Below are 19293 nucleotides of genomic sequence, written 5' to 3'. Positions count from 1 at the left end.
GTTTAGTTGATTGGGTGGTGTTGGGTGATAGGTTGGACTCAATGATCTCAAAGCCCTTTTCCAACCTGGTTAATTTTATTCTTAGGCCAAACTCCAATTTTGCAGCTCAGCCACTTACTTTGTGCCTCTAAACCATGTATTAAAAGGCTTCATCTCCACATAGGAAGGATTATTTGCCAAAAAAAGGGAATTTCTTCAGGCCCCAGTTGATACAATTAGAAAACCAACAAACAAAAACAGCACAAAAGAAAGCCTCACCTGGCACAGGGACAGGGACCTCAAAGTTTCCCTCCAAGCATCCGACTTCTTGCCCTCACAGTCTCAGCAGTCACAGCCACAGAAGCTCCGCTCTCTTCCCTCCCCTCTCTGAGTCTCATGCACCTGTGTTCCACCAACATTGTGCCACCAACTACCATGTCTGCTTAATGACACAGCTCTAAATCATAGAAATGAATCACATATATCTGAACCTCAGCCAGCATAACCCATATTGAGGAAAACCAGCACCAGAACAAGAGGACACAGTCTCAAGCTGTGCCAGGGGAAGTTTAGGTTGGAGGTGAGGAGAAAGTTCTTCCCAGAAAGAGAGATTGGCCATTGGAATGTGCTGCCCAGGGAGGTGCTGGAGTCCCCATCCCTGGAGGTGTTTAGGAAGAGCCTGGATGAGGCATTCAGTGCCATGGTTTAGTTGATTAGATAGTGTTGGGTGATAGGTTGGACCTCATGATATCTGAGGTCTTTTCCAACCTGGTTGATTCTATGATTCTGTGAAAATAATTTTATCAGAGTTCCTAATCACAACAGGGGTCATTTGAATGTGCTCCCAGTGCAGGAGCTTCAAAACCTGGAACAATGGAATTGTTCTTGGATTAAAAAAGAAAAGGAAGAAAGAAAAAAGACACAGTACTCCAGGAACAGGGAGGTGGTGGAAGCCTCCTGCCTGGAGGTGTTTGCAGCCAGGCTGGATGTGGCTGTGAGCAACCTGCTGTAGTGTGAGGTGTCCCTGCCCATGGCAGGGGGGGTGGAACTGAATGATCCTTGAGGTCCCTTCCAACCCTGACAATTCTGTGATTCTGCTCAACATTGATACTGCTCAGGTTTTCTGCCTGCAATGAGTTTTACCTCACTGATATTACCTGGGTAGAGAAGCCTGCACTTGAAGGTCATTCCCATGTACATGATTCTACATGACACTGAACTAATGGGAAATGCAAATGTCTCAACTCTGTCACAGAGAAAAGATTCACCGAGGGGAAAATAATTTGACTTCAGTTTTGATGCCTTAGCCCCAGCAAGATCACGAGTGCAAGAACATAAACTGTGCTGTCTGCTTCTCACAGAGCAACACATCCCAGCAGGTAGTTCCAATGTGTTTCTGCCCATTTGACCCTCAGCTTCATCTTCTCACTGCCAGTTCCCAATGTTCCCTTGCTGTCTCTGAGATATTCCTCACTAAAACCTCAATGTGAACAGCACTGCACACCAATGTGGAGGGAGAACTCTAGGTAAATTGTGTCTCCCACAGTTCCTATGTCCTATTGCCAGCCAGCCCCTTTCTGATCTCTTGTTGTGAGAGACTAAAAGTTTGTCTCTCTTGGTGTGACTCAACAAAGATAAAATCACTTGCTGCTTGCCCAGACAATAGCTGATATGTGTTGGGCAGAGCCACTGGAACGACTCTGGGAAGGTGCAAAGATAACATCGATCACTGGGCCACAGCTGGCCTGACAACAATGGACTGAGGCCACCTCGAGACAAGATAATCTCCACCCATCAAGTACCCTGGGAAGGGTGACACAATGGATTCACCTTCTGTTTTCCTGATGTGTAATGAGTGTGGGGGCTTGTCTGGATGGAGAGGGAGGAGGTGGAGGCCTTCCCCACCCTCCATCCCCATCCTTGCCCAAACTCACAGAAATGCACAGAAAGATTTCCAGGGACATTTACCTAACGATGATTTCCTTGCCTCTGAATTCCTGAGGGACAATACTTGGACATATACCTAAGGACTAAAAAACTGTATGAAAGACTGGAGCCACTACTGGCTACTTAGAAGGAAAACACAGAAGAAAAATGTGGGGGACTGTGTCCCCCGGACTGGATGATTAACAGAAGAAAAACGCAGGAGAAAAATGGAGATGAAGGAAAACACAGGAGATGGAGCATGCCGCTGAGAAGGAGAAGCCTGGGACAGTGCTGCTCTGGAGAAAAGAGGCCGTGGAGCTGCCCAGAGGACCACAGCTCTTCTCCAGCCAAAGCCTCAGCACCCTGTCTCTACAGACCCAGGCTGCCCAGAGGACCACAGCTCTTCTCCAGCCAAAGCCTCAGCACCCTGTCTCTACAGACCCAGGCTGCCCAGAGGACCACAGCTCTTCTCCAGCAAAAGCCTCAGCACCGTTTCTCAACAGACCCAACATCTCCTGCAGCACCTTTCCTCCACAGACTCAAACTGTCTTGGGGGGGTGAGGGGTGTGGTAATATAATTCCTTTCCTCTTCTCTCTCTCTTCTCTCTCTCCCTCTCTATTTTCTCCCTCTCCCCTTCTTATGTCCACTTTATTTATGTAATCAGTAGCCTAGCTGTTGACATTTTGGCCTCATTTGTGCCTCTCATGTCGCATCACAGGAATATTTATAAGAACTGAGTCTCTTTCCCTCTCCGGACCAAGATACTTGTCCAGAGCAACAGTGGGAGAGTGTCTGTTATAGGGCACTGACACCCATCTGCTGACCTGACAAAGAGCCACAACAAGTGGGGGCAGTAAGGCCAGTGTGTCCAGCAGGTCTAGGGACTGTAATCGAATTGACTGCATCAATTCGAGAGAGAGAGATACCTACTGGAGACAGTCCCACAGAGAGATACAAGGATGATGGAGGGAATTGACCATCTCTCCTCTGAAGAAAGACTGTGAGCCCTGGGGCTAAGTCTGGAGAGGAGAAGGTTGAGAATAGAATAGAATGGAATGGAATGGAATGGAATGGAATGGAATGGAATGGAATGGAATGGAATGGAATAGAATAGAATAGAATAGAATAGAATAGAATAGAATAGAATAGAATAGAATAGAATAGAATAGAATAGAATAGAATAGAATAGAATAGAATAGAATAGAATAGAATGGAATGGAATGGAATGGAATAGACCAGGTTGGAAGAGACCTTCAAGATCATCATGTCCAACCTATCATCCAACACCACCTAATCAACTAAACCATGGCATGAAGCACCCTATCAAGTCTCCTCCTCCTGAGCGGGCATCTTATGAATGTCTATAAATATCTGAGGGGTGGGTGCCAGGATGAAGGTGCCAGGTTCTTTTCAAGAGTGCCCAGTAATAGGACAAGGAACAATGAGTGCAAGCTGGAACACACAAAGTTCCACCTCACCATAAGGAGAAACTTCTATACTGTGAGGTCACAGAGCCCTGGAGCAGGCTGCCCAGAGAGGTTGTGGAGTCTCCTTCTCTGGAGACTTTCAAAACCTGCCTGGATGTGTTCCTCTGTGGCCTGCCCTGTGTGATCCTGCTTTGGCTGGGAGGTTTGGACTAGATGACCCTTCCAACCTCTAACAGTCTATGAGTCTATGATCTAAAATGGCACTAGATCCCTAGGCTTAGTCACCTGCTCCACTCTGAATCTCCTCCTTTGGCAGTCACTCGTGGCAGCTGTGTCTCAACCACTGAACAAATACAGTTAAGGATGGACTTGAGTGAGATTTCCAAGTTTCTCTATCTGGGTAGATATCCACAGCTTAGGGGCTGAAATATGTGTTCCAGAGAAATCTGCTGACAAAATAGTTTGAGTTCAACATTTAATCACCACACTTTGCAACCTGTGAGTTAACTACACATAACGTTGTTGTTAACTACTCTGCCCTGGTGAGACCTCACCTAGAGTATTGCATCCAGTTCTGGACTCCCCAGTTCAGGAGGGACAGGGATCTGCTGGAGAGAGCCCAGCAGAAGGCTATGAGGATGCTGAAGGGACTGGAGCACTGCCTGGTGAGGAGAGGCTGTTCACTCTGGAGAAGAAAATAATGAGAGAGGGTTGGGTAAATGTCTATCAACACCTGAGGGCTGGGGGTCAAAAAGGAGGGGACAGGCTCTGCTCAGTTGCACCCTGGGACAGGACAAGGGGCAATGGATGGAAACTACAGCACAGGAGATTTCACCACAACATGAGGAGGAACTTCTTCACTGTGAGGGTCACAGAGCACTGGAACAGGCTGACCACAGATGTTGTGGCATCTCCTTCTCTGGAGACTTTTGAGACCCATCTGGATGTGTTCCTGTGTGACCTGTGCTGGATTCTATGCTCCTGCTCTGGCAGGGGGTTGGACTCGATGACCTTCAGAGGTCTCTTCTGACCCCTAACATCCTCTGATCTGTGATCCTGTGACTTCCATTTGAACTGCCTTCAGTGCTCACCAGATCTCTGCACTAGCAGCACTATGTTTGATTTGTTCTGTTACCACCTGTAGTATACTAATTTAATTTTGGTCCCATCCCAGCACCCATCTGCTCATTATCATCAGTTACAACAGCCTGAAGGCTTCTCTGCAGCGTGCCAAGTTCAGGTGGACACAGGAGTGTAGATGCAAAACAACTGACAAGAGAGTATTTGCCTGTGCAGGGATTAGATGAATGAATGGAATCTTCTAACTGAGAAGCAAGTGGGTAGATGGCATATTTACCACACAGGTAAAGCTCTGCTAGACCAAAAGGCAAACTCTTGCATGGCATGAAAAAATCTCACCAAAGGCTGATGCTGAATTACTGTGTAAATGAACATGTCAGCTACTTGTTTTGAAAGAAGAATGGAATTAAGTGGACAAAAAGAAGCCATTTAAGGCCTCTCTCTACCCCTGTAAGAGATTTATTCCCAAATAAGCTCACAGAAACAGAATCACAGAATGGTTGGAGTTGGAAAGGATCTTAAAGATCATCTACTCCAACCTCCCTGCTATGGTTGGATACACAGGTTGAACTCAATGATCTTTCAGGTCTCTTCCAACTTTCATAGTGTCATAGTATCAGTCAGGGTTGGAAGGGACCACAAGGATCATCTAGTTCCAACCCCCCTGCCATGGGCAGGGACACCCCACACTAGATCAGCCTGGCCAGAGCCTCATCCAGCTTGGCCTTAAACACCTCCAGGGATGGGGCCTCAACCACCTCCCTGCACAACCCATTCCGGGGCTTCACCACTCTCATGGGGAAGACCTTCCTCCTCACTTCCAGCCTCAAGCTCCCCACCTCCAGCTTTATTCCATTCCCCCTAGTCCTATCACTCCCTGAGATCCTGAGCAGTCCCTCCCCAGCCTTCCTGTAGGCCCCTTCAGATACTGGAAGGCCACAATGAGGTCACCTGGGAGCCTTCTCTTCTCCAGACTGAACAGCCCCAACTCCTTCAATCTGTCCTCATAGGACCTTGGTGATACTGTGATACTGTGGCAGGGGCACCTCCTAATAGACCAAGTTGCTCAAGATTCACATCTTACCTGGTTTTGAACACTCCCAGCCTTGGAACCTCCAGAGCTTCTCTGTTCCATTGGTTCACCACCCTCCTGGTGAAGAATTTCTTCCTAATGTCTCATCTAAATTCAGGTTCTTCCACTTTGAAGCCATAATCCCTCACCCTGTCACTCCATGCTTTTGTACAGAGTCCCTCTCCAGCTATCCTGTAGCCCACTTCAGATACTGGAAGGGTTCTTTAAGGTCTCCCTGCAGCCTTCTCTTCTTCAGACAGAGGAGGCTCTAGTTGTGGAGTGTTCACTTCTTATTGTTAGACACTCCACAGCAGCAGAAAAAGAGAAGATCACAGTAAGAGATGTCTCTGATATTAATAGAAATACAAGAAATATGCTCTGAAATGTCATTTACATTTGAAGCAGACAAGATAAAAGCAGACAAAAAAGGGAGGGGCAAAGAAAATTAAAGAGAAAAAGAAGAAAAGAAAAAAAAAACAAAACAAAAACAAAAAAAGAAAGAAACAAAGCCCAGGGATAGAAATGTGCCAGGTGCTGAGCTTTGGCCACAACAACCCTAGGCAGAGCTACAGGCTGGAGTCAGAGTGGCTGGAAAACAGCCAAACAGAGAGGGACCTGGGGGAGCTGATTGACAGCTGCCTAAACATGAGCCAGCAGTGTGCCCAGGTGGCCCAGTGGGCCAATGGCATCCTGGCCTGCATTAGGAATAGTGTGGCCAGCAGGAGCAGGGAAGTCATTGTGCCCCTGTACTCAGCACTGGTTTAGGCCACACCTTGAGTCCTGTGTCCAGTTCTGGGCTCCTCAGTTAAAGAAGGACATTGAGAGACTTGAAGGTGTCCAGAGAAGGGCAACAAAGCTGGGGAGAGGCCTTGAGCACAGGCTTGTGAGGAGAGGCTGAGGGAGCTGGGGTTGCTTAGCCTGGAGAAGAGGAGGCTCAGGGGAGACCTTCTTGCTCTCTCCAACTCCCTGAAGGGAGGTTGTAGCCAGGTGGGGGTTGGTCTCTTCTCCCAGGCACCCAGCACCAGAACAAGAGGACACAGTCTCAAGCTGTGCCAGCGGAGGTTTAGATTGGTGGTGAGGAGAAAGTTCTTCAGTGAGAGAGTCATTCCCCATTGGGATGTGCTGCCCAGGGAGGTGGTGGAGTCACCATCCCTGGGGGTGTTCAAGAGGGGATTGGATGTGGCACTTGGTGCCATGGTCTAGTCAGGAGGTCTGTGGTGACAAGTTGGACTGGATGATCTTTGAGGTCTCTTCCAGCCTCTGTGATTCTGTGATCCTGTGAAATTCAGAGATTGAAAATTACCTTGGGAGAAAAAAAGGAAAAAAGGAGAAAAAAGTGAAAAAAAAAAAAAAAAAGAGAAAAAAAAAGACAGAAAAAAAAGAGACAAAGCCACCAACTGCTCATTTTATTTGGTAGCAAAGCCCTCCCAAGCAGGAGCTTCAACACCCTGGTAGACACATCAAAAAAACCACCACCACAAACAGCTAAAATCAGAGCTCTAAGCAGCCTCCCCTATCAGTATGCACACAATATTTCAGTTTATGTGCTTCTTATGGAAATGTGCTTCCAACTTCGTAAAGAAAACTGTAATCTCTCCCCTTTTCTTCTTCTTTTTGTTAATGCAATAAGCCCCATTTACTTTGTACTTGAAGCTATCCCAATGTTGAAAGTGGAGGCAGGTGCGTTTCAGGCCTCCCGGCGCAGTGCTGCTGGGAAAGCAAAGGATTGAAATAAGGCAGTGCAGAGAGACCGTCGCTCCCTGGCTCATCTTCCTCTCTTCAGAACAGAGGGGGTTTTGTCATTAAAGGGACAGAAGCAATCTGCCTGTGGTTAGTGGCAAGCATGAAAAGGAAGACAGAGATCCTGCCAGGCATGTTGCCTGCTGCTTTGGCAAGGGGCAAACCCATGGCGTTTGGACACGGCTGTAATGACTCGGGGAAGATCACAGAGTCACACAGTCACAGAGTCACAGAGTCACAGAATCACAGAGTCACAGAAGTGTCAGAGTCACACAGTCACACAATCACAGAGTCACAGAATAGTCAGAGTCACAGAAGAGTCACAAAGTTACACAGTCACACAATTAGAGAGTCACAGAATCACAGAGTCACAGAAGAGTCACAGAGTCACACAGTCACACAATCACAGAGTCGCACAATCACAGTCACAGAAGAGTCAGAGTCACAGAGTCAAACAATCCCAGAGTCACACAGCCACAGAGTCACAGAAGAGTCACACAGCCACAGAGTCACAGAAGAGTCACAGAGCCACACAGTCACACAATCACAGAGTCACAGAAGAGTCAGGGTCACACAGTCACACAATCACAGAGTCACACAATCACAGAGTCACAGAAGAGTCACAGTCACACAGTCAAACAATCACAGAGTCACAGAAGAGTCACACAGTCACACAGTCACACAATCACAGAGTCAATCACAGAGTCACAGAAGACTCAGAGAGTCACACAACCACAGAAGAGTCACACAGTCACAGAATTAGAGTCACAGAGTCACAGAAGAGTCAGAGTCACACAATCACAGAATCAGAGTCACAGAAGAGTCAGAGTCACACAATCACAGAATCAGAGTCACAGAGTCACAGAAGAGTCAGAGAGTCATACAATAACAGAATCAGAGTCACACAATCACAGAATCAGTCACAGAAGAGTCAGAGTCACACAATCACAGAATAGTCACAGTCACACAGTCACAGAATCACAGTCACAGAGTCATACAATCACAGAGTCACACAGCATCACAGAGTCACACAGCATCACAGAGTCACAGGATGTTAGGGCTTGGAAGGGACCTCAAAAGCTCATCCAGTCCAACCCCCCTGCCAGAGCAGGATCATCTATACCATATCACACAGGAACACATCCAGGTGGGTTTTGAATGTCTCCAGGGAGGGAGACTCCATAACCCCCTTGAGCAGCCTCTTCCAGGGCCCTGTCACCTCAGTGAAAATTTTTTTCCTTATGTTCCCATGGCACTTCCTCTGCCTCAGCTTCCACCACTGCCCCTTGTGCTGGCATTGGGCATCCCCCAGCAGAGCCTGGCTCCAGCCTCTGGGCACTCAAAGGATAATGAAGTAGGAATGCAAAAGACTCACCATGAGCACAGGAAGTGCCATTGGTGCTGAAGTGAATTGTCACTTTTTGATAAATGCAGAGTTTCCACAGCTACCCAGAGAGGTCAGGCTGTTTCCAGTTTGAACTTGACATTCAACCACCCTAAACCTCCTGCAAAGCCATGCACATTTGTTACAGGCCTGAGACTAATGCCTTAATTGTAAATAAAAGATTTCCAGAGAATGTGAGAGTTCAGGGGATGGAGGTCTGCAAGGGGCTGAACAGAGCGGAAGAGATATCCTTATCCCCTTCCACTGGTCTGCAAAATTTCTGTGTAATCTGAAGCTCAGCTTGTTCTTCCCTTCTTCCTGCTGTTTCTCCCCCTGTCTCTCCTTCTAACCTTTCTAGCAATTCTGTTTGGGTTCTGATAAGAAACACTGAAGGGGACAGGAGAGAGGTAATACCTTGTTAGCTGGCAAGAATCTCACAGAGTCGCAGAATCACCAAGGTTGGAAGAGACCTCAAAGATCATCAAGCCCAACATGTCACCACAGACCTCATGACTAAACCATGGCACCAAGTGCCACATCCAATCCCCTCTTGAACACCTCCAGGGATGGTGACTCCACCACCTCCCTGGGCAGCACATTCCAACAGCTAACAACTCTCTCTGTGAAGAACTTTCCCCTCACTTCCAGCTTAAACTTCCCCTGGTGCAGCTTGAGACTGTGTCCTCTTGTTCTGGTGCTGGTTGCCTAGGAGAAGAGACCAACCCCCACCTGGCTACAACCTCCCTTCAGGGAGTTGGGGAGAGCAATGAGGTCACCCCTGAGCCTCCTCTTCTCCAGGCTAAGCAACCCCAGCTCCCTCAGCCTCTCCTCACAGGGCTGTGTTCAAGGCCTCTCCTCAGCCTCGTTGCCCTTCTCTGGACACCTTCAAGTGTCTCAGTGTCCTTGTGTACTACAGGGGGTACCTAGAGGAGGTCTGGGCTTTGTTTGATTATATGCATGTGTATGCATATGTATATGTTAATTACCTTTTATATTTAGTTTACTTTTCTATTTGATCTACTTTTGTAAATATCACTTTCATTTGCCTTCCAAATTCTGAGTATGCCACGGGACAGCAGTGTGCCCTGGTGCCCAAGAGGACCAATGGTATGCTGGGGTGCAGCAAGGAAAGTGTGGCCTGCAGGTATAAGGAGGTTCTTCTTCCCCTCTACTCTGCCCTGCTGAGAACACTCCTGGAATACTGTATCCAGTTTTGGGATCCCCAGTTCAAGAGAGACAGAAACCTGCAGGGGAGATGCTTAGGGGACTTGAGCATCTCCCCTGTGCAGAGAAACTGAGAGACTTGGGGCTGTTTAGTCTGGAGAAGAGATGGCTGAGAGGGGATCTCATTAATGTCTATAAATGTCTGATGGGTGGGTGTCAAGGGGAGGAGCCCAATCTCTTTTCAGTGGTGTGCAATAATAAGACAAGAAAAAAATGGGTACAAGCTTGAACATAGAAGATTTCACCTCAATGTGAGGAGAAACTCCTTGACAGTGGGGGTGACAGAGCCCTGGAGCAGGCTGCCCAGAGAGGTTGTGGAATCTCCTTCTCTGCACAAATTCAACACCCACCTGGCTGCATTCCTGTGCAGAGTATCCTGGGTGACCCTGCTTTGGCAGGGGGGATTGGACTGGATGACCTCTGGAGGTCCCTTCCAACCTCTAACGCAGTGTGACCCTGTGATTTATCCTTTTGGGGGCAAATTCCACATTCTGCCCGGTATAAAACCAGCACAACCCTTCAGAACCACTGCCCCAAACGATAGCATTGCTTTAGGGCTCAGTTTAATCTGCTTAACTGTAAGTTATCCATGGTTTGTCTGTCAGCTTCCACTGATGTGCATTCAGCTCTGTGAATTCCAGCATTAGCATGCACTATCCAATCCCCCCTGCAAGAAGCCCTGACTGTCTCTGCAGCATGTATCATTTCTTCCTCTTAACAAAGCTGAACACACACACACAGAGGCACACACCCACCCCCCTGACACCATTAAAACATCTAAATGCTGGGAAGATTAGGCTGTGTTAGCTTTGGATTGTCTGAAGAGCAGGTGAGATCTTGCTCTGGATTCATTTGTTTATTTAAAGGAGCACTCTGCATTCAAAGCACTGGGTTGTGAAATCCCAGGCAGATAGCACAGGATTTGTGTCTCAGCTAGCAAAGTTGACCTCATCATCTCCGTTGAATTGCAGAGAGTTTCCAGGCTCAGCATGTGGAAATAGTGAAGCTGCAAACCCTTGGTTATATAATGAGCTGTGCACAGAAACACACAGAATCAGCCAGGTTGGAGCGGCTGGAGAGCTCCCAAACAGAGAGGGATCTGGGGGTGCTGATTGGCAGCCACTTAAACATGAGCCAGCAGTGTGCCCAGGTGGCCCAGAAGGCCAATGGCATCCTGGCCTGCATCAGGAACAGTGTGGCCAGCAGGAGCAGGGAGGTCATTGTGCCCTGTGCTCAGCACTGGTTAGGCCACACCTTGAGTCCTGTGTCCAGTTCTGGGCCTCTAAGTTTAAGAAGGACATTGTAACACTTGAAGGTGTCCAGAGAAGGGCAACAAGGCTGGGGAGAGTCCTTGAGCACAGCCCTGTGAGGAGAGGCTGAGGGAGCTGGGGTTGTTTAGCCTGGAGAAGAGGAGGCTCAGGGGAGACCTCATTGCTGTCTACAACTGCCTTAAAGGACGTTGTATCCAGGAAGGGGTTGGTCTCTTTTCCCAGGCACCCAGCACCAGAACAAGAGGACACAGTCTCAAGCTGTACCAGGGGAGGTTTAGGCTGTAGGTGAGGAGAAAGTTCTTCACTGAGAGAGTTGTTAGCCATTGGAATGTGCTGCCCAGGGAGGTGGTGGAGTCCCCATCCCTGGAGGTGTTCAAGAGGGGATTGGATGTGGCACTTGGTGCCATGGTCTAGTCATGGGGTCTGTGGTGACAGGTTGGACTCGATTATCTTGGTGGTCTCTTCTAGCCTTAGTGATACTGTGGTATTGTGTGAAAACACCTCCAAGATCATCGAGTCCAACCAATCACCCAACCCTAACTAAGCAACCAGACCATGGCACTGAGTGCCTCATCCAGTCTTTCCTTAAACACCTCCAGGGATGTCAACCCCATCACCTCCCTGGGCAGCATATTCCAAGGCCAATCTCTCTCTGTGTGAAGAACTTCTTTCTAACATCCAGCCTGAACTTCCCCCTGCACAACTTGAGACTGTGTCCTCTTGTTCTGGTGCTGGGTGCCTGGGAGAAGAGACCAACCCCCACCTGCCTACAACCTCCCTTCAGGGAGTTGTAGAGAGCAAGAAGGTCTGCCCTGAGCCTCCTCTTCTCCAGGTTCAATGTGAACTGAGTTATTTGGGGCCAACAGAGCTGTTAAGAGCCAGGCTCCATTGGATGCTGCCCAGACCTGATTGCTGCATTGACTGTGGGAAGCACAGCGACAGGGATGCTGCAGTCTGCCAGGAGAGAGCATGGAAAGGCACAGAACAGTATTTGCAAATGTAAGAATTGATTTCTGAGAGTGGTCAGGAGTGCACTGAGGAAGCAAATTTTCACAGCCCAGAGGAAAGAACAAATAATTTCATAGAATCATAGACTGCTCTGGGTTGGAAGAGACCTCCCAAAGCCCATCCATCCAGTCCAACTTCTCTGCACTCAGCAGGGACATCCTCAACTAGATCAGGTTGCCCAGAGCCCTCTTGAGCCTCAGCTTGAATATCTCCAGGGATGGGGCCCCAAACACCTCCCTGGGCAACCTCTATTCCAATGTTGCACTAACCCTAGGATGCTTTAATTCATAAAAGGACTGTGAGCACAAGGAGGATGAAAACATGCTGGTGAGGAAAGACAAATGGAACAGCAGTGTGAGGTACTGTGAGGATGGAGCACAGATGGAGAGAGAGGACAGTGCTTGGTGTCTGGAAGACACAGAGGTGCATTCATATAATCAGACAATGGTTGAAGTTTGGAAGGGACCTCCAAAGGTCATCTAGTCCAACCCCACTGCAGTGAGCAGGGACATCCTCCTCTAGATCAGGTGGCATTGTGTGGTTTTGCTCTAGTCACATTTCACTTCCATCGACTACAGACATGTTTTGACTTTCCTCAACCCATCTGGGCCCAACTCGTGCTCTTAGAGTCACAGAATCATAGAATCAACCAGGTTGGAAAAGACCTGAGAGATCATCAAGTCCAAGCTGTCACCCAACACCTCATGACTAACTAAACCATGGCTCCAAGTGCCATGTCCAATCCCTTCCTGAACACCTCTTGAGGAACCCATCAGAGCCTGAAGCAAGTGTGCTCCTCACAGTGGTGCTTTGACTAAGTGCATGAGTTTGGGAGCTGAGGTCTGATGGGGAATGGTGTCAGGAGGTGTGGACGTGTTTCAGAGAAGTTTAGTTTAGGCTGGAGGTGAGGAGAAAGTTCTTCCTAGATAGAGAGATTGGCCATTGGAATGTGCTGCCCAGGGAGGTGGTGGAGTCACCATCCCTGGAGGTGTTTTAGAAGAGCCTGAATGAGGCACTTGGTGTCATGGTTTAGTTGACTAGATGGTGCTGGGTGATAGGTTGGACTGGATGATCTCTCAGGTCTTTTCCAACATTATTGATGCTATGATTTTATGACTGCCTCCTCCCTCTGTCTGACCATCTGCCATTCAGAGAAAAGTGTTTGATCTTTGGGGTTTTGTGAGGTGAAACTGCTGATGTTGTATGCAAGACCTCACTTAGATTTTGCTTCATTTTGTCGCATTATTATGGGGCCAGTCTCTTTTCACTGGTGCCCAGTGACAGGATGAGGGGCAGCACACAAGTAGTGCTAGAACAGAGGAAGTTCTGCCTTAATGTGAGGAAAAACTTCTCTACAGTGAGGGTGATGGAGTGCTGGAGCAGGCTGACCAGAGAGTTGCACTTGATGATCTTGGAGGTCTCTTCCACCCTGGTTGCTTCTGTGATTCTGTGAGAGGTTGTGGAGTCTCTGGAGACTTTCAAGGCCCATCAATATGTATTCCTGAAAGATCAGCCCTAGGTGACTCTGCTCTGGCAGCGGGGTTGGACTCAATGACCTCCAGAGGTCCCTTCCAACCCTGATCATTCTGTGGTTCTTTGATACTCTGAGTCATTTTTTTATTTGCACCCCCAACAGGGAAACTCAGAATGATCTATGCAAAGACACAGAAGATCTGGGCAAACACCTCCTGTCCCCTTTCTGTGTGCCTGGCCTCCTACCTGTCCTATTCCCTCTCATACATGATCTTTTTTTCCCCCCTCCATTCTACTCCAGTCCCCTAAAAAGGAGTTAGTTGCACTTTAAAGATGGTCATTCAGCCTAGAAGCAGCAAATGACAACATGGGAGAGGCTGGCAGGGAGGTGGTGGAGTCACTATCCCTGGAGGTGGACATGGCAGATTAGGACAAGGTTTAACAGCCATGGTGGTGTTGGGTTGATGGCTGGACTCAATGATCTTAGAGGTCTTTTCCAACCAAAACAATTCTCTGGTTCTATGAAAAGTGATTTTCCCACAGCACTGGGCAATTCCTGTTAATCTTGTACTAATTAACTCTGTAGCTAATAAGCTCTGAGAAATGGCCTCTGCTAGGAGAAGAGCTCTATTTCACAGAACACATTATTCGTGTATGCCTCACTCTAAAATCCTCTGGCACACAGTCAGGAAGGCTGAGGTCACAAAGGAGACATGCTTTAGGATGATCTGGCATCACAGCCTTCTGCTGGCTTTGTCAGCAGTGTTTCAATTAAAGAGTAACATCAGGCAGGCCAACATCTGGATCACATTTCATTGTAATTGCTGATTTGCACCATTCAAAGGCAGATTTACACTGGATACCAGGAAGAGGTTCAGCACCATGAGGATGCTGGAGCACTGGAACAGGTTGCCCAGGGAGGTGGAGATCATAGAATCAATAAAGTTGGAAAAGACCTCAAAGATCATCAAGTCCAACCTGTCACCCAACACCTCATGACTAACTAAACCATGGCACCAAGTGCCACATCCAATCCCCTCTTAAACACCTCCAGGGATGGGAACTCCACCACCTCCATGGGCAGCACATTCCAATGGCCAATCTCTCTTGCAGGGAAGAACTTTCTCCTCACCTCCAGCCTAAACTTCCACTGGTGCAGCTTGAGACTGTGTCCTCTTGTTCTGGTGCTGGTTGCCTGGGAGAAGAGACCAACCCCCACCTGGCTACAACCTCCCTTCAGGTAGTTGTAGAGAGCAAGAAGGTCTCCCCTGAGCCTCCTCTTCTCCAGGCTAAGCAACACCAGCTCCCTCAGCCTCTCCTCACAGGGCTGTGCTCCAGACCCCTCCGCAGCCTCATTGCCCTTCTCTGGACACCTTCAAGTGTCTCAATGTCCTTTTTAAACCGAGGGCCCAAAACTGGACACAGGACTCAAGGTGTGGCCTAACCAGTGCTGAGTGCAGGGCACAATGACTTCCCTGCTCCTGCTGGCCACACCATTCCTAATGCAGGCCAGGATGCCCTTGGCCTTCCTGGCCACCTGGGCACACTGCTGGCTCATGTTTAGGCAGCTGTCAATCAGCTCCCCCAGGTCCCTCTCTGTTTGGCAGCTCTCCAGGCACTCTGACCCCATCCTGTAGCTCTGCATGGGGTTGTTGTGGCCAAAGTGCAGCACCTGGCACTTGGACTTGCTGAATGCCATCCTGTTGGACTCTGCCCATCTGTCCAGCCTGTCAAGGTCCCTCTGCAGAGCTCTCCTACCCTCTAACAGATCAACTCCTGCCCCTTGATGATGGACTCAATCCCCTCATCCAGATCATCAATAAAGATATTGAACAGGATGGGGCTGATCTTGTTGAGGATGTCCCTGCTGACTGCAGTGGGGGTTGGACTGGATGAGCTTTGGAGGTCCCTTCCAACCCAGACACTTCCATGGTTCTATGTCTCCTCCTAAGGAAGTAGGTTACTCCTAGCTTTCTAAAGAAGGGGCAGCACATCTTTCAGGGCTGTTCCAGGAATGGCAGAGAGCCTTTGCTCTAGCAGCAGTGCGGGGCAGGGTTTTGTGAGTGCAGACTCCACGAATCAGAAATGGTTAATGTGCAAAATATTTTTAGTTTAGGGAGTGGGAAGGGAGAAGAGACTGTGTCTGATGGAAAGTTTAAACACAGCTAATAGTCTGGTTTAACAGCTCGTTCTGGCTGTGAGATGACAGAAGTGTGCAGAGCCTGATTAAAAATTCCCAGGCACAAAACAATAACCTGCAAGCCTGACTGAATGTGTGATGTGAGGGAGATAAATCACAGGCTCCACAGTGTGCACTGCAGCAGGTTCTGCACAAGAAAGGTTTTGCACATTCACTTGCTGGAGCGTGTCCAGAGAAGGGCAACAAAGTTGGTGAGGGGCTTGGAACACAGCCCTGTGAGGAGAGGCTGAGGGAGCTGGGGTTGCTCAGCCTGGAGAAGAGGAGGCTCAGGGGTGACCTTCTTGCTCTCTACAACTACCTGAAGGGAGGTTGTAGACAGGCAGAGGTTGGTCTCTTCTCCCAGGCAACCAGTACCAGAACAAGAGGACACAGTCTCAAGCTGTGCCAGGGGAGGTTTAGGCTGGATGTTAGGAGGAAGTTCTACACAGAGAGAGTGATTGCCCATTGGAATGTGCTGCTTGAGGAGGTGGTGGAGTCACCATTACTGGAGGTGTTCAGGAGGAGACTTGATGGGGTGCTTGGTGCCATGGGTTAGTTGATTAGGTGGTGTTGGATAATAGGTTGGACATGATGATCTTGAAGGTCTCTTCCAACCTGGTCTATTCTGTTCTGTTCTATTCTACTCTATTCTATTCTATTCTATTCTATTCTATTCTATAGATCTCACCCCGCAGTTATCTGGATCTCCTTGTTGGCAGCACCAGCGGATTTGCCACCTTAGCTGATGCCAGCTCCTGACTCTTTGGGAAAGCCTTCACACAATAAATGGACTTGGTTTTGTTGATGCCTCTCAACTAGACCAGGTTAGCCAAAGCACCAGGAGTGGTGCTGAGGAACATGGTTCACAGTCTCACAGTACATTAGAAGTTGGAAGGGACCCCCAGAGATCATCAGGTCCAAGCCTCCTGCCAAAGCAGATCACCCAGGGTAGCCTGCACAGGAATGCACCCAGGCAGGTTTTGAAAGTCTCCAGAGAAGGAGACTCCACAACCTCTGTGGGCAGCCTGCACCAGGGCTCTGTCACCCTCACAGTGCAGAAGTTCTCCTCATGCTGAGCTGAAACCTTCTATGCTCAAGATTGTATCCATTGTTTCTTGCCTTATTACTGTGCACTACCCAAGAGCTTGCCCCCCTCCACTTGACCCCTACCCCTCAGATATTGATAGACATTGATCAGATCCCTCTCAGCCTTCTCCTCTCCAGACTAAACAGCCCCAGGGCTCTCAGCCTCTCTCCATAGGGGAGATGCTTAAGTCCCCAAATCTTCCTCGTGGCTCTCTGTTGGACTCTCTCCAGCAGGTCTCTGTCTCTCTTGACCTGGGAAGCCCCAAACTGGACACAGGATTGCAGCTGTGGTCTCAGCAGGGCAGAGCAGAGGGGCAGCAGAACCTCCCCAGCCCTGATGGCCACACTGTTCTTGCTGCACCCCAGGATCCCATTGGCTCTCTTGGCCCCAAGGGCTCATTGCTGTCCCATGCAGAACTTGCAGCCCACCAGCACTCCAAGGTCTTTATTCTTGGAGCTGCTTTCCAGCAGGGCAACCCCTGACCTGTCCTGGTGCCTGCTGTTATTCCTCCCCAGATGCAGGACCCTGCACTTGTCCTTACTGAACTTCATGAGGTTTGTCTGCACCCAGCTCTCAGCCTGTCCAGATCTCATTGGATGGCAGCACAGCCTGAGGGGTGTCAGCCAACCCCCCCTGTCCCCAGTTTTGTGGTTACCTGACAGTGCTGGGTTAACAGCTGGCCTGAAAGGTCCCTTCCAACCTAAACAGTTCCATGATTCCCTCTTAGGTTGTGTGGTTTTGTCATGTGGTTTGAATTTGGAATGGCTACATGGGGCAGGTTTAGAACCAAGCCTTCTGTTCTTGCTGTATTCCAGTTTATGGAGGGAGGTGGCAAATTCTCCTTAGCCAGCTTTCAAATGATGCATTTGTTACTAATTTCTGATGGGTGTTTATCTTCTAAGCAACTACATTTTCTATTGACATTAAAAACTCATTGGAAAGTATCTCAGGAGACTTTGAGGCAGGACAGGAGATAGAGTGAGCAAACTCAGGAAGTGTGGGATGGAAGAGCAGGCAGTGAGGTGGATTAGGAACTGGTTACAAGATAGAGTTCGAAGAGTGGTGATCAATGGTGCCAGGTCCAGCTGGAGAGCTGTAACAGTGGAGTCCCCCTGGGATCAGTGCTGGGACTGGTGCTGTTCAATATCTTCATCAATGGCATTGATGAGGGAACAGACAGAGTCTGCTCAGCAAGTTTGCTGATGACACCAAACTGGGAGGCTTGGCTGAGACACCTGAAGGCTGTGAGGCTATTCAGAGACTTGGACAGACTGAGAGCTGGGCACAGAGGACCACACCTGGGAGTGCTGGGGGGCAGCAAGTTCTGCATGGGACAGCAATGTGCCCTGGGGGCCAAGAAGGCCAAGGGGGTCCTGGGGTGCATTAAGAGGAGTGTGTCCAGCAGATCCAGAGAGGTTCTCATCCCCCTTTGCTCTGCCCCGCTGAGATTTCACCTGGAATATTGCATCCAGCTCTGGGCTCTCCAGCTCAGGAGGAACAGGGATCTGCTGGAGAGAGTCCAGAGGAGGGCAACGAGGATGATTAGGGTACTGCAGCACTGCCTGGGGAGGAGAGGCTGAGAGCCCTGGGGCTGCTTAGTCTGGAGAGGAGAAGACATAGAGGGGATTTAATCAATGTTTATAAATATCTGAGGGCTGGGGGTCAGGAGGGAGGGGACAGGGACAGGCTCACTTGCACCCCGGGATAGGATAAGGAGCAATGGATGTAAGCTGCAGCACAGGAGGTTCCACCTCAACATGAGGAGGAACTTCTTTGCTGTAAGGGTCACAGAGCACTGGAGCAGGCTGCCCAGAGATGTTGTGGAGTCCTTCTCTGGAGACTTTCAAGGCCCATCTGGATGTGTTCCTGTGTGACCTGAGCTAGATTGTATGGTCCTGCTCTGGCAGGGGGGTTGGACTCAATGATCTCTTTGGGTCCCTTGCAGCCCCTGGCATCCTGTGAGCCTGTGCAATGGAATATCTCCTTAATGTTCCATTAGGTTGCTGATATCTCTCCAGCTGAATCACAGTTCTATTTCCCACCAGCTTTTGAATGCAGTTTGTTTATTTTCTTTGCTGCTTAAATTCCCACAGTGCAGAGCTGTGCTAGTTTCCAGGAGCTACTTTTGTGCTGTTTATCTTCTGTTCTTCTAAATGTGTGATGAATAAATTATTGAGCTGGAGGCAGAGGTATAAGGAACAGAGGAGTCTAAGGTAAAATAATGATTCTGACATCGTGTCCAAAGCATCACCACACGTCTCAGTGAATTCCAGACTCTTTCTGATTACACACTCACCGGCTGCTGGATGGTTGTTTATCTGCTTTGACAGTGGCTCCAGAGGAGTGTTCAGTGAGCCTTAATTGTGTTAATTTAAATAGATTGGGGGGGGGTGGGGGTGTGTGGAGTCTTTTCTGGGATTCCATTTCTCATGAGGCTCCAGC

This window comes from Melanerpes formicivorus, unplaced genomic scaffold, assembly GCF_026170545.1.
Source record: "Melanerpes formicivorus ecotype bairdi unplaced genomic scaffold, bMelFor1.0.p_v2 SCAF_486, whole genome shotgun sequence".
In the NCBI taxonomy this organism is placed as follows: Eukaryota; Metazoa; Chordata; class Aves; order Piciformes; family Picidae; genus Melanerpes; species Melanerpes formicivorus.
Note: the sequence above shows the minus strand (reverse complement) of the source record.